Consider the following 17,245-nt stretch of genomic DNA (forward strand, 5'->3'; position numbering starts at 1 on the left):
AAAGATCTACAGAATCTCATTAAATTGCTGAATTGTTCATTACAGAGCGTTCTCACTGTAATAAAGTGCTCATTGACTTTGACAAATCCCCATCCCATGTCTCAAAGAAGAACAGTGAGGCAAAGGGTGGTGGGAGGAGAAGGGAAATTGGTGCAAAGTCGGACAGGTAATAGAAAAGTAGATGGAGGGTAGTGCTTTTTGATTAGTATGTGCAACTGGTAACTTATGGGAAAGCCCGGTAAACACACACACACACGTTTATACATGCGGCTCTTCCACAGCATACTGATAATACACTCTGGGACGTTTCCTTTATTTTAGTGAAAGGTCTAAATTTCATTTACTAGACTACATACAGTCTATCTCAGAAGACATGTCATAAGAACCTCCAAGTTATCCTCCCTGACCAAACTGTTTTTTACTTTTGCCTGCTGTCCCTTAATCATTCCCTTTCCTGATAAAATATGCTGCAGTCTGTAATAACCGTTCTGTGGGTCTGCAGACCTGTGACGTGCCCTCAGATTATGTCTTATGTCTGCTCTTTTTTCCCCTCTGACCTTTTCAAACTCTATCTCAAGTCTCTTCCCTTGCATAGGGCTTCTCCATCCCCTGTACACAGTATTTTTTCTCCTTTCCATCGCCTGAAACAACTTGGCCTGTCAACTGAGTTCATTTTCTATTTACAGGTGACGTAGAGGCTCCATCATACACACTTTAGTGTATAAAGACAGAGAAGTCCCCTCAAAAAAACTCTGTATAAAATTTATTTCAATTCAGCTCACCAGTTTGGCGTTCTCACTTCAAGACCTGCACGTTCTCAGGTTCCAGGTGGAGGTCACAAGTGGTAATGGGGCTCAGGACAGGGGAAGTTAACAGTGGCCGGTCAGCTGAAGAGGACACATGGGGCATTCATGACCTGGCCCATCTCCACCAGTTTTGTTTCGCTTTTGGGGCTGAGACCTAACTTAGAACTTCATTTCAATAGGACCCTGTTCAGTTTCTCCCGTGAGCCTCAACACAGAGTTTCAGACTACTGAGCTGGCGGCCCCGCTGTAAAACTCAGAGTGGAATAGTGAACAGTTCCACTCCACTCCCACGTGTCGGGTCTGTTTCTGTTTTCTCAGGAAGCACTGGCTGGTCTTGGTTTTCTTCTGAGGAAAGTGTGATCGCTGCCTTTTCTGCCTCAGATACGCTTTCACCAGAATGAGGAGATTATTTTACATGGGAGTACAGTTTATAGGAAAAGCCCGAATATAATGTAAATTCTTGTATTTGCTAGTGTAGGGAAGAGGTGCGGCCCTCCATCCCTCGTACTCTTGGAGCACCTTGTCGGCGTCCGGCGCCACACCGGAGTGCAGCACAGCTCAGGTTCGCCCACTCCATTTCCCTCTTTCAGGACTCACCTCCACTGGAGGGTCCTTACGATTTTAAATCATTAATTCAGCTCCCTGGATGATTATTTCTCCTCTGAAATAGCTGAAACAAGAACCATATATTTTTTAAGATTTTATTTATTTATTTATAGAGAGGGAAGGGAGGGAGATAGAGAGAGAGAGAGAAACATCAATGTGCGGTTGCTGGGGGTTATAGCCTGCAACCCAGGCATGTACCCTGGCTGGGAATCGAACCTGCGACACTTTGGTTCGCAGCCCATGCTCAATCCACTGAGCTATGCCAGCCAGGTGTAAGAACCATATTTTTAAATGGATAAAGATAGTTTGTAGAAATAAAACTATTTCTTTAGTGCCCATTATGTGCTCTGCACAGTGTCAGAAGTCAGATCCTGGAATAAAAAGCTTCATAAAATGGTGCCATCATTGGGTTAGGGAGATTTAGTTTAGTTTTATCTATGAATGCAGAGAAATTATGTTTTTCCTTTGATTATTAATTTATTAACTGTTTTTTACTTTTAGTAAAAAGGACTTACTATTTATCAGGACAGCCCATATATCAATGTTTTTCTTCCTTTTACCCTTGGATTGTGGGCCCTTTTTTCTTATATTTTGAGCCTAACTTTGCCTGGATGTAGTGGATAATAGGACCAAGCATTTCAGTGATCAAATCACTGACGTCAACCAAGATCGGACCTTGGCAGGGAGAGTCCGCTTTATCCCCGTCATACCCATTTTAGTACAGCAAGAGGGACCGGGCCACCGGGTTGGGGTTTGAGGGCTGCTCCTCTTCACATTTGCCTTTGATTCTCCCTTTTCAGAGGCAGAGGCTGTGCCTGTCGTGTTTGCATTGAATGCTGCCATGTTTTTATTTGCACTGTATAAATAATAAATAAAGACAATAATGTGGAGTTTTCATGTTAAAATGTATTGAATGGATAATAAGACATCCCATTATTCCTACATAAGGCTGGATTTATTTTAGGAACATTGGTATAGAAAATGAATTTGGCTTTGTAAAAATGCATTTTTGTATTTTTGTCAGAAATTTTTATCCATAAGACATACTGTTAATAGCATATTTATTTTCTGTCTCTGGAGATGTAAACCATGTATTGTTTAAAGTAGTCAACAACCTCAAAAGAAGTGGGTTTTTTAAAGATTGTATTTATTTTTAGAGAGAGGGAAAGGGAGTAGAAAGACAGGGAGAGAATCATTGATGTGTGAGAGAAACATCAGTCGGTTGCCTCTCACATGTTCCCCAAATGGGGACCGTGACTGCAACTCAAGCATGGGAATTGGTCCAGTGACCCTCTGCTCTCCAGGACAGTGCTCAACCAACTGAGCCATGCTGGTCAGGGCAAGAGTAGTTGTTTTTTAATGAGCCCTTCTTGGGCTTGTGTCTGTACCACAAGACCACCCATTTTACAGTTCGATTTAATCGCGTTCCTCCAAAGAAGTTCCAGAAGGTGAATCTAAACATGAACCTACTATTACTTCCTAGTTGCAAAATAGAGAACACTAGTATTGTATTCAGCCATTTGCCTTTTATCTCTTAGATGATAAATTGACCCAAACACACCTCTGGCCATGGAGGAATAAGGGCTTCAAACATTACTACATGTACAAGAGTACTATCATAAAACTTCATATTTGAATAGCACACCACAGTGTCAAGAGTGCTTCTGCATTTGTCATTGCTTTGCTTTCCTGGGGTATGAATGGGGAAACAGAGGTAACGAAGTTGGAAATCAAATTGATGTCTTCTAATTTGGGGGGCTCTTTCCATTTTGGTCCATAGCTTCTGAATTCATAATAGAAGCTCAAAAATACTTGGGAGAAATACTGTCCCAAGAAATACTTGGGTCATAGAGGTGAATCAAATTAATCCTGTGACTTTAAAAGAAATTAGGAAGAGAATGACATTCCAGTCCTTGGGTACAGCACCCACAGATTAAAAGGATAACGGATGGCCTGCTCTGCCTGCCTCCACGTCTTTGTAATGCTGCTAATTCTAACTCTGTGCTTTGTGACATGAGTTGCACTCATTTTCTCATTAATGCCAAGTAGTTATTGAGTGCTCACCCTGTGCAATCATGTGCTGTTGAGTACTACCATTGCCCAGTCTGGGCAGGCTGAAGTGGGAGGGGCCGATGTGGCCCCACTGTCTTGGATCTTGGAGTCTGATGTGGACTTGCCCCTGCTTCTCTTCTCACCGTGCCTGCTTCCTTCCCAGTGGGCACTGATTTGGCCACATAGTTCACTGATTTCTTTGCTGGCTTTGGGCATGCTGGGACAATGTTGGTACACTGGAAAATGAAATGCTTTTGTTTGGACATTTCAACACCACCCACTGTCCCTTTGCCTGCCCTTCAGTGCTTTACTGAGTGTTAGCTCCTGTTCATTGTACATACCCTAAACAGCTTGGCAAACCATTGTCAGTCCATACGGTACAGCTCAGGCCTCAAAGAAATCAGACTGGGCGATCATTTAATAAAAACTTCCATGAGTGGTGTTCTCATTTTTAACCCTTGGATCTTGGTAACTAGACATAGAATAAAATACCATGACCTGCCAACACTTATCCTCAAACCAAATTGTAATCTTTCATCATATCCCTACCCTTCCTCAAGTCAATTTCATACACTCATGTGTCCTTACTTTTTTTCCAGATAGGCACTTTCTGGCATCTTCATGATGTCTCCTTTTATTTTTTTTACTTACTATTACTTAAACTAATTAAATGTATGCCATTTCTCAATTTTCTTCTTAAAAGTTCTGGGAGCTCCTCCCAGCTATGAACTCGTCTTTTCTATGAATGTGATGAGGTATCTCCACCTCCTTCTTACTAGGTGTCAGCGGAGAGAATAAACAGAGGCTCCTGCACATCCCGAAATGTGCCATGTCTGGAGGATGTTTTATTCCGTGAGGGCCCCCGGCTGGACCCTGAGCAGCACTGCTATTTCAGGGCTCTGGTGCCTGGGTGTGTAGTTAGTTCCTCATTCGTCCTGATCTACATGCAGCTAACACCTCTGTGAGGACTCTTCCCAGAGGGGCGTGACTAGTGGCCTTGCTGTTGTTTGTCTGGGCTGCGAGCCTTTGTGAGATGCAGGACACATCCATTTCAGAGGGACTTTGCTCCAGCTAATCCTCAGCTCTCCTCAGCGCTAGAGCTGTGCGCTGTCAAGTAGCTGTGAGAGGTGGTGATTATCAGGAATTACAGGAGACCTAACTTGTATGCATGGGCTGCTGTTCCCATGAGTTAATAGTTTTTTTTCTTCTTCTTTTTTAAATGAGCACAACAGAGTAACAAGGTGATTTATGAGATATGACATATTTATGTTCTCTGCTTCTAATTTTCATTGTGATTCATGCTGTCTCCAGACTGATATTTTGTTGTTGTTGCTGTGAGAAGGGAAACAATGACTGGAGAATATTTCTGATGCCTTGGTGGCCTGCAGTAATGCTGCTGTCACCTGGCTTATCAGGGATTTAAAAAGAAAACCCAACTATACATGAGATGGAACCCCCAGGGCTAGGCACATAAGTGATTATTACTGATGTGTATCATTACTAATGCACATCAGTAACGCATCAGTAATAAGTAATAACAACAATAATAATTCCTTACACTCTTAGCAAGCTTTATATTTTTAAAGCATTTTTACACACACAAATTTCATTTGAGTCTCGCATCAACCTTTAAGGTTGATAAAACAAGTATTATCCAAATTTTAACAAGCAAGGACACTGAGTCTCACCAAGGTTAAGCGATTAACTCACTTCACAGCATAGGTTTCATTGTAGGTCTCACTTTGTTGAAATGCATCAAGTCTGTAACAAAACAGAACCTCAAAGTATCTGATACATCTCGTCCTAGAGGTTACCCTAATCTAAAATGAGTACGACAGCAGTATGCATTTCTTAGTAAATTACCAGTTTTTATTTTCACCTGTCATACAGCTTTGTGGGATATTGCAAAAATTACTCCAATGGAAGGGGTACAAGAAACTGTTGCTGAGGGTTTTTCTTTATCAGAGCCTGAAACATTGGAATTTTAGCTGTTTTGTGAGGAAGAATAGATAGAGAACTCTGACAGAGACAGAGAACGGCTCTGCATCCCTTTAAGGTATAAGATGATGAAGTGTAAAGTGGGAAGAGAAGGCCCATAAGGGAGGTCACTTTAAAATCCGATCAAGAGATTTAAATCAGTGTGAAAGAGAACCTGGAGCATCATTATTTTTTGCTGCGCTGCGTAGACAGTATGGTGAAAAGTCTGCAGGTGTTGTTAGAGATTGGATGTAACAAATGGAAATGATTAATCATTGTATCTTCATTGTATACTCAGTACATTGAAAATTCAGAAATTTATGCTGCGCAAACTGATAGCTGGGTGATGGCCTAGGATGGGGTTTACAAGAAAGGGAGGGTTGATGTAAGAAATGCCCAAACCTGTAGAGAATTTCTGTAAGAGTTTATTTGAGCCAAACTGATGACAGGGCCAGGAAGCAAGATCTCAGATGCTTTAGAGGGCAGTTTTGCGTTTCCTTCGTACAGCTGGAATTAAGGGAACATACAGAAGATTACACGAAGGTGGGAGAAAGCAGGTGCAGGATACTTAACAAGATTACGTGCACCCATCAGGGTAGCTAGCCTCCAAGGGGTCTGAGAAAGAGGTAGGTCAAAGGCGTGTTAACCTAGATGCACAAAAGCCACAGACAGGGCTTGCTCCCGGCAAAGATACATCTTTTATAGGCCTGGGGTGTGACTGTCTACCATGACCTGCCCAGTCAGGAATTTGTGATCAGATCACCCTATGAGGTTACTTTTGGTCACTGAACTGATATATGCCCCCTTTTGCATTCCCAGGAGAAAAAAATTAATTCATTGAAATTTATCAATGTTAGTCTCTTTCCAATAGAAATGAGCCTATGGCCCCAGAGAACATCATACTAAGTGAAATAAGCTAGTCAGAGAAAGACAAATACCATGCCATTTCACTCAGATGTGGAATCTAATGAACAAACTGAACTAACAAGGAAAACAGGGACAGACTCATAGATGGAGAACAGGATGACAGCTAATGAGGGGGAGGTTAGGGGGCAGAGGGATTGAGCTAAAAGGAAAAGGGACTCATGGACATGGACAAAAGTGTGGTGATTCCTGGGGAGAGAGAGTATAAGGGGACTAAATGGTAGTGGAAAAAAATACAATAAGGATTAAATTTTTAAAAACTAAAAATGAGTCTGTGGGCCACATCCTCCATCACCAGATTATTTCTGCAGGTGTCTTTATGAGGCTCGTCGTGCGGACACGTTCCTGCCACTTGGCTGTGTCAGCCCACGGTGATATCCTGTGCTGGGCATTCTAAGGGAGAGGATCTGAACTTAGCTGTGGGGTGGCCTTGGGGCTCGGGAATTATATTCTAAAGAGTTGTCTGGAGAAGCCTTGACACTTCTTGTTGAATATAGACACCCTTACACCCTGCTTCTACTTCTCACAGCCCGTCTCCCAAACTTTTGCTACAAGTAAAAGTAAAGAATACCTCAGCTGACACACCTAGAAGAGAAAGGTGGCCATTCTAAGAGAGTAAACATGGGCAGCATTCATGGATGAAGATAATTCTTAGACTTCGTTTGTGCCCACAATACGGAGCAATGTATTCTCTGTAGTGAGGTTCTACTCTTTAGTCTGACCACCTCTTCACTACTTGGGGCGGCACATTGGAGGAATAAAAACAGATTTCAGTATTTCAGAGAGAATGTAACAATGGAGAAAAATCTCTTGGGAAAAAATTCTCAGCGGGTTCGCAAGACAGACATCACAGATGTTTTACATCGTTCCCCTTTGTCTATAGAAGTGTTGTAAGTGAGTTCCTGTAAGTGGCACAGATCTCACGCTTCAAGAACAGAAGCTCAAAAGAGCCCTGCCAGCTGCAGGCTAGCTGCACATGTCCTTGTGTGTTCTTGCCGGTGAGAAAGGCCCATGCAACGCCTCTTCTGGCCACACAAGGAAACCAGGTAACTGAAGGAGTTGTGGGTGGCGCACTAAAGGTTAAACACTTTAGGAGGACCTATCTTCTTAACACTTCAAAACAAGTGAGCATAATGTAATTAATTTTGATTAATTCATTGGCTCTTAAAACTGCTTTTAATTTGTAGTTCTATGTGAATTACAATGTAATTTGGCATTAATTATACTAAATTGACAATAAGTCAGCCCATCACAATAGAAAATTACTCACAGCTGAAAGTATGACTAAACCTCTCCATCCAGGAAAGACAATACTTAGTTAAGAGGCAAATATTTAGGTGTCTTTCTTTGGCTGTGAGCATGGTACTGAATCTGCTGAGGATTATAAGCCAGGGGGTCCCCTACCCCCCGGGCCACTGACCATTATCGGTCTGTGGCCTGATAGGAACTGGGCCGCACAGCAGGAGGTGAGCGGCAGGCTGGAGAGTGAAGCTTTGCTTGCTTTACCGCCTGAGCTCTGCCTCCTGTTTCCCCACCCTCCCTAGGTCCATGGAAGGTTTTCTTCCACGAAACTGGTCCCTGTTGCAAGAAAGGTTGGGGCCTGCTGCTGTAAATCATTTCTTATTCTGTCCCCTGCTGGGACTGTGTGTGTGTGTGTGTGTGTGTGTGTATGTACATATATACATATATGTATGTATATATATGGAGAGAGAGAGAAGTTAATAATAAAGTAAACAAAGGGGTGATTCCTCAGGTTTGCCAGGTCCTCTGAAGAATCTTGCTCCCCTCATCTCCCATAAGACTTAGGGAGTGTAGAGGAACTGTGTCTCCGTTTACAATGGTTCATGCCACACCTCTTGGATTCTCAGGGTTGGAGCAGGCACTTACCTAAGTTGGCCTGTTTTTCCTCCCTGTGCTCTGTGAGCCAGCTAAGAAATCCTGTTTTAAATCCCATAGGAGGTTGATATCCCAGAGCCACTCCTATTGACCAACACATAAACTGCCTTCTGCAAGGAAGGAAGCCGTGCCTTGAAAAGCTGACACCACCCTGGGAGAATGGATCCCTCAGGAGATGATGGAACAGGTGTCGTTGGTAAAGCTTGCCAGAGGGACCTGTGCCAGCACAAGGAGTAAAGTGACCGTTGAAGATTATGGGCACTTGAGAAAGTGGCAGGGTGGATTTGGAAAACACTTGTGTTTGAAGCATTTGCAAGATACCTTCCTTTGAGAATGGCCTCCTAAAAAACAACCAAAATGAAAAATGGAGATGCTGCCGAATGGCATATACCAGTTAGCATATCCTGCTTGAAGTATATTTACATGTTTGAACTATGGGAATTTTGCACATTCTGGGTACATTTGTGGTGAGCAGTTAACTCATAAAATGATGTCCGGCTATGAAGAAATATATTTTGCTAAACAGTGTGTGGAAAATTCCAGGCTGCTTTGAAGAACTTTTAAAACATTTTTAGTTATATATCTCTATTTCATCATTGCAACACACAATTAGCAAATAAAATAACCAAAGTTTTATGTACAATTTTTGAATAGAGAGGTCAGAAACTACTCTAAATCCTGAGCCAACAGCCTCCCTGTCCCTCATCTCTGCCACACGTGCAGGGGGAGCATCAGGCACACTCTCGCTTTCTGGTAGACACTCAGTGTGCAGGTTAACCTTTGCAGCTGAAAGACTTCCCGTTGTTTTGCAGTGTTAACTGAATCATAATACTGTCACGAGCGGCTGGTTGATTTCAAGATTAAAGGAGGAAATGGAAGTTAGAAGTGTATTTTTGCCACTCCAGGAGTATATCCCATTCATCACTACATTTTTTGAGGATGTTAATGTCTGTTGTTTGTAGGCAACAGCTGCTGTATGGATGCAGCTTTATATTGTTTCAATTTTCTCCAAACCTCTTTATGACAAATTTAGCCTGGCCTGTTACAGAATTTTTTATTTCTCTTCCCAAATATTCTTTCTGATAGATCAGCATTGGAGTTGGTGGGTTTCAGCCTCTTTCTTACCCTTGTGGTTCCCAGAATAGCTTCATGGTCTCACCAACAACAACCCCTGTTTGATCCATGCCCTCGGATGGATGAGTTCTTCTGAGCTCTTAATGGGGTGGTCTTCGAGAACAGTGAGGATTCAGGGCAGAGGAACTAATGCTGAAATAAACAGGGCAGTGGGGCTGAGAGAAAACTGCTACAGGGTCTTTCTGCCCCGGGTTTTATCCTCTCTTCATGTAGAATGCCAGCGGAATAAATGGGTCTGTTAATCAAACAGCAATGAGAGGTTAGGTCATTGGAAGCCTTTTTAGTCATTTTGTTCTTTTCAAGAGTGAATTTGTTAGAATTATGCTGAATGCCCACTTAAAGCCTCAGCTGATAACCCTACCTGTGTTTTATAACTCTGCACTGTCAGAACTCATAATAAGTCAAACATTCTTTCACTGGTGCTCATAAGGGAGGAAAAAAACCCCCACAAATTTAAGAGTAATTTCAGATTGTAAATGAAAAGGAGAGGCACGACTGTTCATTTGCACCAATCATGCCTTCCTTTCATCTGCTCTGATTAGGCCTGGTGCGGTTTCATCAGACCCCTCCATCACCGAGCTGTCACTCCAGCCGTCTGTTGATTGAAAACAATCAAGGCTCTGAAGGCACAATTATTCTGACCCTTTAACTAGAGGCTGCTGTGATAATGAAAGGTTGATTATGATAGTTTGTGCCTCTTTCAGTTTGCCAAGAAGGTTAATTTGGGCATCAGACGGATGTTTAATGGGCACTTGCTGGCTACACTGAGGTAAATGAGAACGTGCGGTCTTGGATATTGCACGGATATAGTTTGGCTGTCAATCATTGTCATTTGGAGTTTGTGCCTCACACTCCGGAAATCACATTTTATTTTTTCCTTGGGATTTAATTTATTCTGTGCCCTGAGGAAGTTCTTTCACTCGGTGACCTTCACAGCAGCTTTCTCTGCCTTTTTTTTCTTTTTTCAAATGGAGCTCAAAGGCACAACACATCTAGAAGAGCATTTTTCTTTCATTTTCACTTAAAAATGGGAACTTTAAAAATCCATTCTTATCACTGCCTTCCAATAGAGCAAATGTTTCCGTTCCGATTGTGCGGTGGGGAAGCTTGAGCGACGGGTACCTGGGCCAGTTTGTTAAAGCGGCAGCTCGCAGCTGTCCTGCACAGTTTCCTCCACCCTCCAGCAAGCGCAGTGCGTGGCGCCCAACAGGCACCATGGAATGCAAGCTCCATTCTCCTTCCGTTTCTCTCCCCCTCAGGTCTCACAACAGGGTTCTGCTTTCCTGTTTCCAAGTGCAGCCTCCAACTCATCTTCCCCCCTTCTTGGGCAGCGTGGGAGGGGATGGGGCAGGGGACAGGCGAGGCAGGAAGCCTGTGACGTGCAAAGGTGATTAAAAGTTGCAGATTTCAATTTGTATAAATCCAGCATCTAATCTTTTTCACTATCTGAACCACAGAGTAAAAAAGACGAAGGCACCTAATAATACTCGTGTTTATAATGTGCGGCTCATTACAATCCTCCCCTATGCTTGCCCTCTACAGGAAGAAAAATAGAGGAAAAGACAAAATAAAGGAAAACCTTTATTTGTCTCCAAGATGTGCAGAGTGGTCTCATAGGCCAGGCACTTGCGAGCGAGAATCACTGTTCTCCTTTTTCATGTGTGTTCGTTTGTGTTCTCTTCGTATTCTTTTTCTCCCAGTGAGCACTCAGCAGTGTTTTTCTGTCCAGCCTTGGACACTTTTCCTCACCTGTCAATTGTAAAACCATTGAGTCCATGGATGTTGAAGTGACAATACCATAATGATTATACTTTTACATCAACTGTTCTGTATTCACATGATTTTTTGCTTTAAAAAACAAAGCTTTTTTTTGAATTGTAAAGAGAGGCATTCAGCAATAATTCAGTCTCCCCTAAAGAGGCTCCAAAAAGGAATGAAGTCATCGAATCCAGTTACTGTTTTTATGCAGCCTTATATAAGCAACAGTGCTGTTTAAAATGTTGATTTAAAAAGAAATAAGAATAGAATTGTGCTATATACACATACATATATGTGTATGTGTGTGTGTGTGTGTGTGTATGTGTGTAGATAGCTAGATAGATAGTCTCATCAGATTCTTCACCACACTAGACCACAAACATTTATTTTTGTTTAGCTTTATGAACAGCATGGATAAAAAAGACCTTAGAGATGCTTAGCAAAATCATTGATTAGTTATGTCTTGTTTTGTTTAAGTAATAGGGAGTGAAAAAGGAATTAGGAGAGAAATGTCTGTCAATTTGATCAGTAGTTTTGGTATTTAGAAAATAGTGTGAATTTTCATTTTACTATTAACATGTGTTATCTGTGACAATGAGTGATTTCATTTTACAGATTCACTATGTTTGCAAATTAATGGGACTCACGCAAGGACTATTTGTTCTTTTAAGGAAGTATGACTCGTTATTAATTGTTTTAGTATAGGCCTGACTGAGTTCCTCCCTTCCCCCAGTCCGTTGCCCTGTTTGTGTCTGTGGAAAACGAACATCCAGAGTGAAGGACCTTTCTCACGTCCTCCCGAGCCCTCCGCACACACCCACCTCTGAGTGCACATGGATTCAGTTCACCGAGGCTGAGGCTGCGACCCCTTGGCAGCGCTGTCCCCCTCCGAAGGTCCTGCAGAGCAGCTCACACTTCCCCTCCTGGCCTGTGCTGGCACTGCCTCTGCTCCCAGGGACTGGTCACGGACCCAGTTTCTCTTTCCTTTTCAATCCTCCCATCTACCCTTTCAAAGTCCCTCTTGCTCTTCAAGCACATTGTTCCTTCTAACCTTATGAAGATGTCTTGGATCTCTTGGATCTCTGATTTCTCCAGACTGCAGTCTCATAATCCCCATTTTTCTAACACTCAACAAACACAAATTTCTTCCTAGGTGCCAGGCACTGGGGCTGGGACACAGTCCTTCTCTCAGTGCAGCCCTTTAGAATGGCTGCTACCTTCCACTCCTCCCTTCATCTATTGCAGCCTCCTCTTTCCTCTCATGTCTTCTGAGATTGTCAGGCCACTGGCCGTCCTGCACAGGACCCATCTATGCACATATGCATGTTCTTCCTTACATCGCTGTTATATACTGGCTCTCTAAACCACTTCCCCCACTCCCAAAACAATGTATAATTGTGCTAAAGAGTGTATCTTCTTTGACAAAATTATTCCTTGTGTATTATAACCAAAAAAAGTGTTTCAAGGTGTGAATAAAAGAGTCATTGCTTCCCAGTTATTCACATGATGACAAATCATTTCTGAAGTTACAGAATGCAGTGTGAAATATTCTATTTAAACACAAGGAGCCCGGCTGAAATTCGCACGGTGACAATGGATGGCATCACATTTATGTGCATTCTCTGCAACTGACTGAGAGGATGAGCCCGGCTTTTCAGCCTTGCCCACCAGCTCCATCCCTGGGTAGCAGGGTCTGGCCCTGACAGTGTGCATTCGAGGGCTTCAGTTAGCAGGCTCCCCACTCCAGTTGCAGTTCTCCGTGGCGATACACTCAGGTTCAAAGCGACCTTTGAGGACTCTTTTCTTTTTATTTGGAGACTGCCAACATCAAGCTCTTTGGTGCAGCTTAGATACTTCCTGGACATCCAGATTAATCACAGTCGCCCTTGTGTGAAGAGTTTGACTTTCTCTGTGTCTGTGGCCTTGGGCAGCTGCTGGAGCCTGTGAGGTCCTTTTGGGCCCTAAAAGTTTAATTTCAGGTGAGGAGTGTGTGTGCAGTGCACCTGCCATTGGTTCATTATTATCAAATCAGTTCATAAAGAAATATTCAAGGGCTTGATGCTCTCAGGATGCTCCAGGGCATGTTTATAAATTAAATAGCTTCTTAAAAAGAACCATAACATTTATAAATGTACTGGCAATATTTAAAACACCTATGAGGGAATTTGTAACATAGAAAGATGGGTTTTATGTGTGTCCGAAAATCTGCCTACAATAGGCTGGAACTTCTAAGTTTTCAGGATTTTTTTTCTTTTCCTAATTCCATATTCCATAAGTATATTTTACAGGAGTACATTAAGACAGTCAAGGTCAAGAGTAAGCCTTGAGTTTTATGATATTAATAGAACTTGGAATCAAATGGCAAGTAAAAATATGTATGTGTACTGATTAGAATCTTCTTTCTCATCAAGTAAGTTACTGCATATAATAGACACTCATTAAAAAACTGAGAAATAGATGAGTGAAAAAACTAAAATAGAAGATTCATGGCTATATCATTTTTCCAAGAGCAACAAAACAAAAGTAATCAACTCAGACATCAATCATTATTTTAGTTTTCTCAAGCCAGAGAGTTTAGTTTGTGTACATATTTTCCTTGACACTAAGTTAACCAAGTTAAGATTTGAAGGGACTCATGGACATAAATTCAAGTCTTTTTCATGGGAAACTCAGCCAAGTAAAGAAAGCAAATATACACTGAATGTTGTCCAGAGGCAAGTAGGTTTATGTCTGTATCTCTTTTTTCATTCGTTCATTCATTCATTCATCCATTCCTTGATTCATGCTACTCTGACTTGGGATCAAACAAAGCTACAGAATTTAAATTGCGGGTTTATGAAAATAGGCTCATTGTGAGGGCTAGTTTATAATCTGCAACAGATTATCTGCCATAGTTTTATTATTATGTTATTATCACTTTATAATGGGAAGTATTTAATACTATGTAGCAAGTTTCTATTAACTATAGTAATCTCTCAAAATCTACATTAATATTACAAAATATTATTGTGTTATATAAGAATGTGCTGTGTTATCATGAATTCAAAAAGGTAATTGAATTGAGGATCAGTTCCATCTCTTGGTGGTACATCACCATTATATTAATTCCATATGTTGTCTAAATGTCATAGTTTACCGACCACTTTTGTGTTACCTCATTCAGTCTTCCGCAGACCCCATGGCCTTACTAGCACCATTCTTGTTTTACTGATGATGAAACAGATAGTTTGTTGTTGGTGTTTTTTGTAACTGCTCAAATACATAAAGTTCTTTTGACATCAAGCCCCGCCTCATTTTCATTATGTCACATTCACTGCTTAGACATGCACCAATTAGTGGTAGAGAAAAGCATCAGGATTTTCCTGGCCACGTCAGCTGACTTCACACTGACACTGTGTTCTCATTGTATGAAGCAGGTGGGAAATAATGCGAAATTAAGTGGCCCATTTGGGGTCAATTTTGTTCCCGTTGCCAATGGAATGCAGCAGGGTTTTCTTCTGTTGATTAAGTTGGTTTTCTCTCACTTTCCAGAGTTGTTCTAATGGAAGCTTATGTCTCACTAACTGCATGTCAAATCCTTTTACACCCAGAAGGACTTCGTGTATAAATGTGGTCAACACTGACTTGTTCCTTAGAAGTATCATGTCTTTGTCCAGCATCAAGGACCACTCGCACACCATCAACGGTTAGATGGATAAGTATTACCTTTTGGCTCAGGAGCCATTATCCAGCCATTGGAGGGCAAATAAAGGAAGTTGCTTCTAGTTGTTCTAGTATCCTGCTCAAGCACAAGGAGGGCAATACTGGGTTTCACTTTCCCTGCAACACCGTTGGCATAGGTGGTTCGTTGTCTTTATTGTCCTGGGGAATATTCTTCCCATCTGAAAAGCTTTGTATAAATGAATATGGGGATTGTGTATTTAAATAAGGGGAATGCTGAGGTAGAAAATTAATGTGAATAGATTTTAAAATATTTGTATTTATATATCAAATTTTATTCTGGGATTCTAAATAAGTAGTACCTTGAAGCAGTTGCCATGTAAATGTAAAACGTGTTCTTTGGGGTTATTTTTATAAGAAGTGGCATCTACTAAGTGAGGTAACATGATCTGAGCAGAGCTGTTCCCAGGGAGAAAACGGCTGGGATGTGACCCGGTTCCTGTGCATGTGGGCCTGTGTGCACATGCACTTTGACATGCACACGCCCACACCTGTGTATCTGGTGAGGACACACTTATAGACCAAAAGCATCACTTTGTTTTCTGATGAGAGATTTACAAAAACTGTGCTATGAAAATCTGCAGCTTGGGTACTAGACACATTGATTAATTTTGATTGCCTCTCCCATTTTTAGAATTTTGGAAGATTCAACTTTAAAATACTACTTTTTGGTGAATCCGTGGATGCTGTATATCCTATAGGTAGCAGAGACTCTCTCATCAACTCACTCATTTTACAGATGAGAAGCTAAGTGCCTGGTCCACTGTCAGCCGTGTCCTCATGCTGCTCTTTGTACTGACTTTGCAGAGATCGGCTTAAGTTGGTGGCCTGTTCCCACAGGTCAGGCCTATTCTCACAGGTCAGGACGTTACAGTATACTAACCTCATCTCTTTTCCTATCTCTATTTTCTTGATATACAATTTACCTTTTAAAAATCCTCTTTTGTTATAAGACTGAACCCAAGGACAACCCAGGTCACTTTTTCTTTGCCCTCCTGCCTGCCTGGAACTTAGATGTGGCAGGCCTCAGGGCAGCTTTCATTGTGTGGCCCAGTCCAGGTGTTTGCTGTATCTGTGAGGAGAAGACACGCTTGGCCCCAAGGGCTCTTGCTTTTGGTGCTCTGCAGTATGCATTTAAAAAATATGTGTAAATATGATTATCCAGCACATTTTCTTATTCCTTCAACTTTTTATTTAAAAATAATTTTAAATGGAAAGAAAAGTTGCAATAATAAAAATGGCACAGAGAATGCCCATATGATTGCTGATTTTTTTTAAAAATTACCTCATTTGCTTTATCATATGTCCTGTGTCCAATGGTCCGACAATTTATCTATAGATAGATTATTTATATACATACATATGTGTGTATATATATATATTTGGAGAGTAGATACAGATCTACAAATAGAGAAGGGGAGGGGAATTTTTTCTGAGCCATTTGAAAGTAAGTTGTTTACATCATTTTTTTTAATCTTTTAAGAAAACCTTATAACTTTATTTCCTCTTTATGGACATCTGTAGTAAAAGACAAAAGATTTATAAAATCTGAAGGGAAACCAGAGTATTGTCAGGCACACATTTGATACTAAAGATAAAAAGATCATTTGTTGATCTCCCAACTTTACAAAGTTTTAAATGCACAATAAAAGAACATATGTTATTATCATATCTGCTAAGCTGCAAATTCTTTTTAAAATCTGTCAGGTCATTTTTATGATGGAATATGAACCTGGGGCCTCATCATATTTGATTCTACTGAAATATATTTCTTAGAGGGAAAAATGGCCTTGGTGTCTACACAAGTCTGTAGTCAGCTATAATGGTTAATGTGCAACCTCCCTTGAAAAATCTGTTTTACAAGCAAAATGTTGACACAATTTTAATTATAGCACTCAAGTGAGCACTGTTATAATTTTTAATGTTTCTCCACGGTAACATTTTCCTTGTTCTGGTAGAGAAAAATGCTCTGATCCTCAGTCCCTGGTTTCTGGTACTTTTTGATTTTATAGAACTATTGTCTTTTTAAAAATGTTATCTTTTTGAACAGAAAATTTTCTTTTTGTCACAAAGACTAGAATGTGACTCTGAGATCTGGTGCATTTATTTATTAATAGGAATTTGCCCCTCACTGGCAGTCACTATTCTGGTTTAACACGTCACTGTTTGGACTTTACATGACTTACCATAAAGAGATGAGATTCTCAGCACAGGCCCACTGGCACTAGGGACACTGTCCACATTCATCATCTAAAGAAATTGTGTGTAATAGTGAAATGGTGTATTGCTAAAGTTTTATGTTTATGTTTATTAGAATTCAAGGCGTTGTAAAATAATATATAAAATAGTGTGCTTCAGTGTGGCATATAATA

The 17,245-nt window shown here is 41.1% G+C and overlaps 1 protein-coding gene across 5 annotated transcripts in view; it reads left to right on the forward strand.

Moving 5' to 3' along the window:
- Window positions 1-17,245, forward strand: part of KLHL32 (kelch like family member 32) — a 188,993-nt gene that overhangs the window by 130,067 nt on the left and 41,681 nt on the right. The window lies entirely within an intron of this gene.

Source organism: Phyllostomus discolor, chromosome 4 (assembly GCF_004126475.2).
Source record: "Phyllostomus discolor isolate MPI-MPIP mPhyDis1 chromosome 4, mPhyDis1.pri.v3, whole genome shotgun sequence".
Taxonomy (NCBI): Eukaryota; Metazoa; Chordata; class Mammalia; order Chiroptera; family Phyllostomidae; genus Phyllostomus; species Phyllostomus discolor.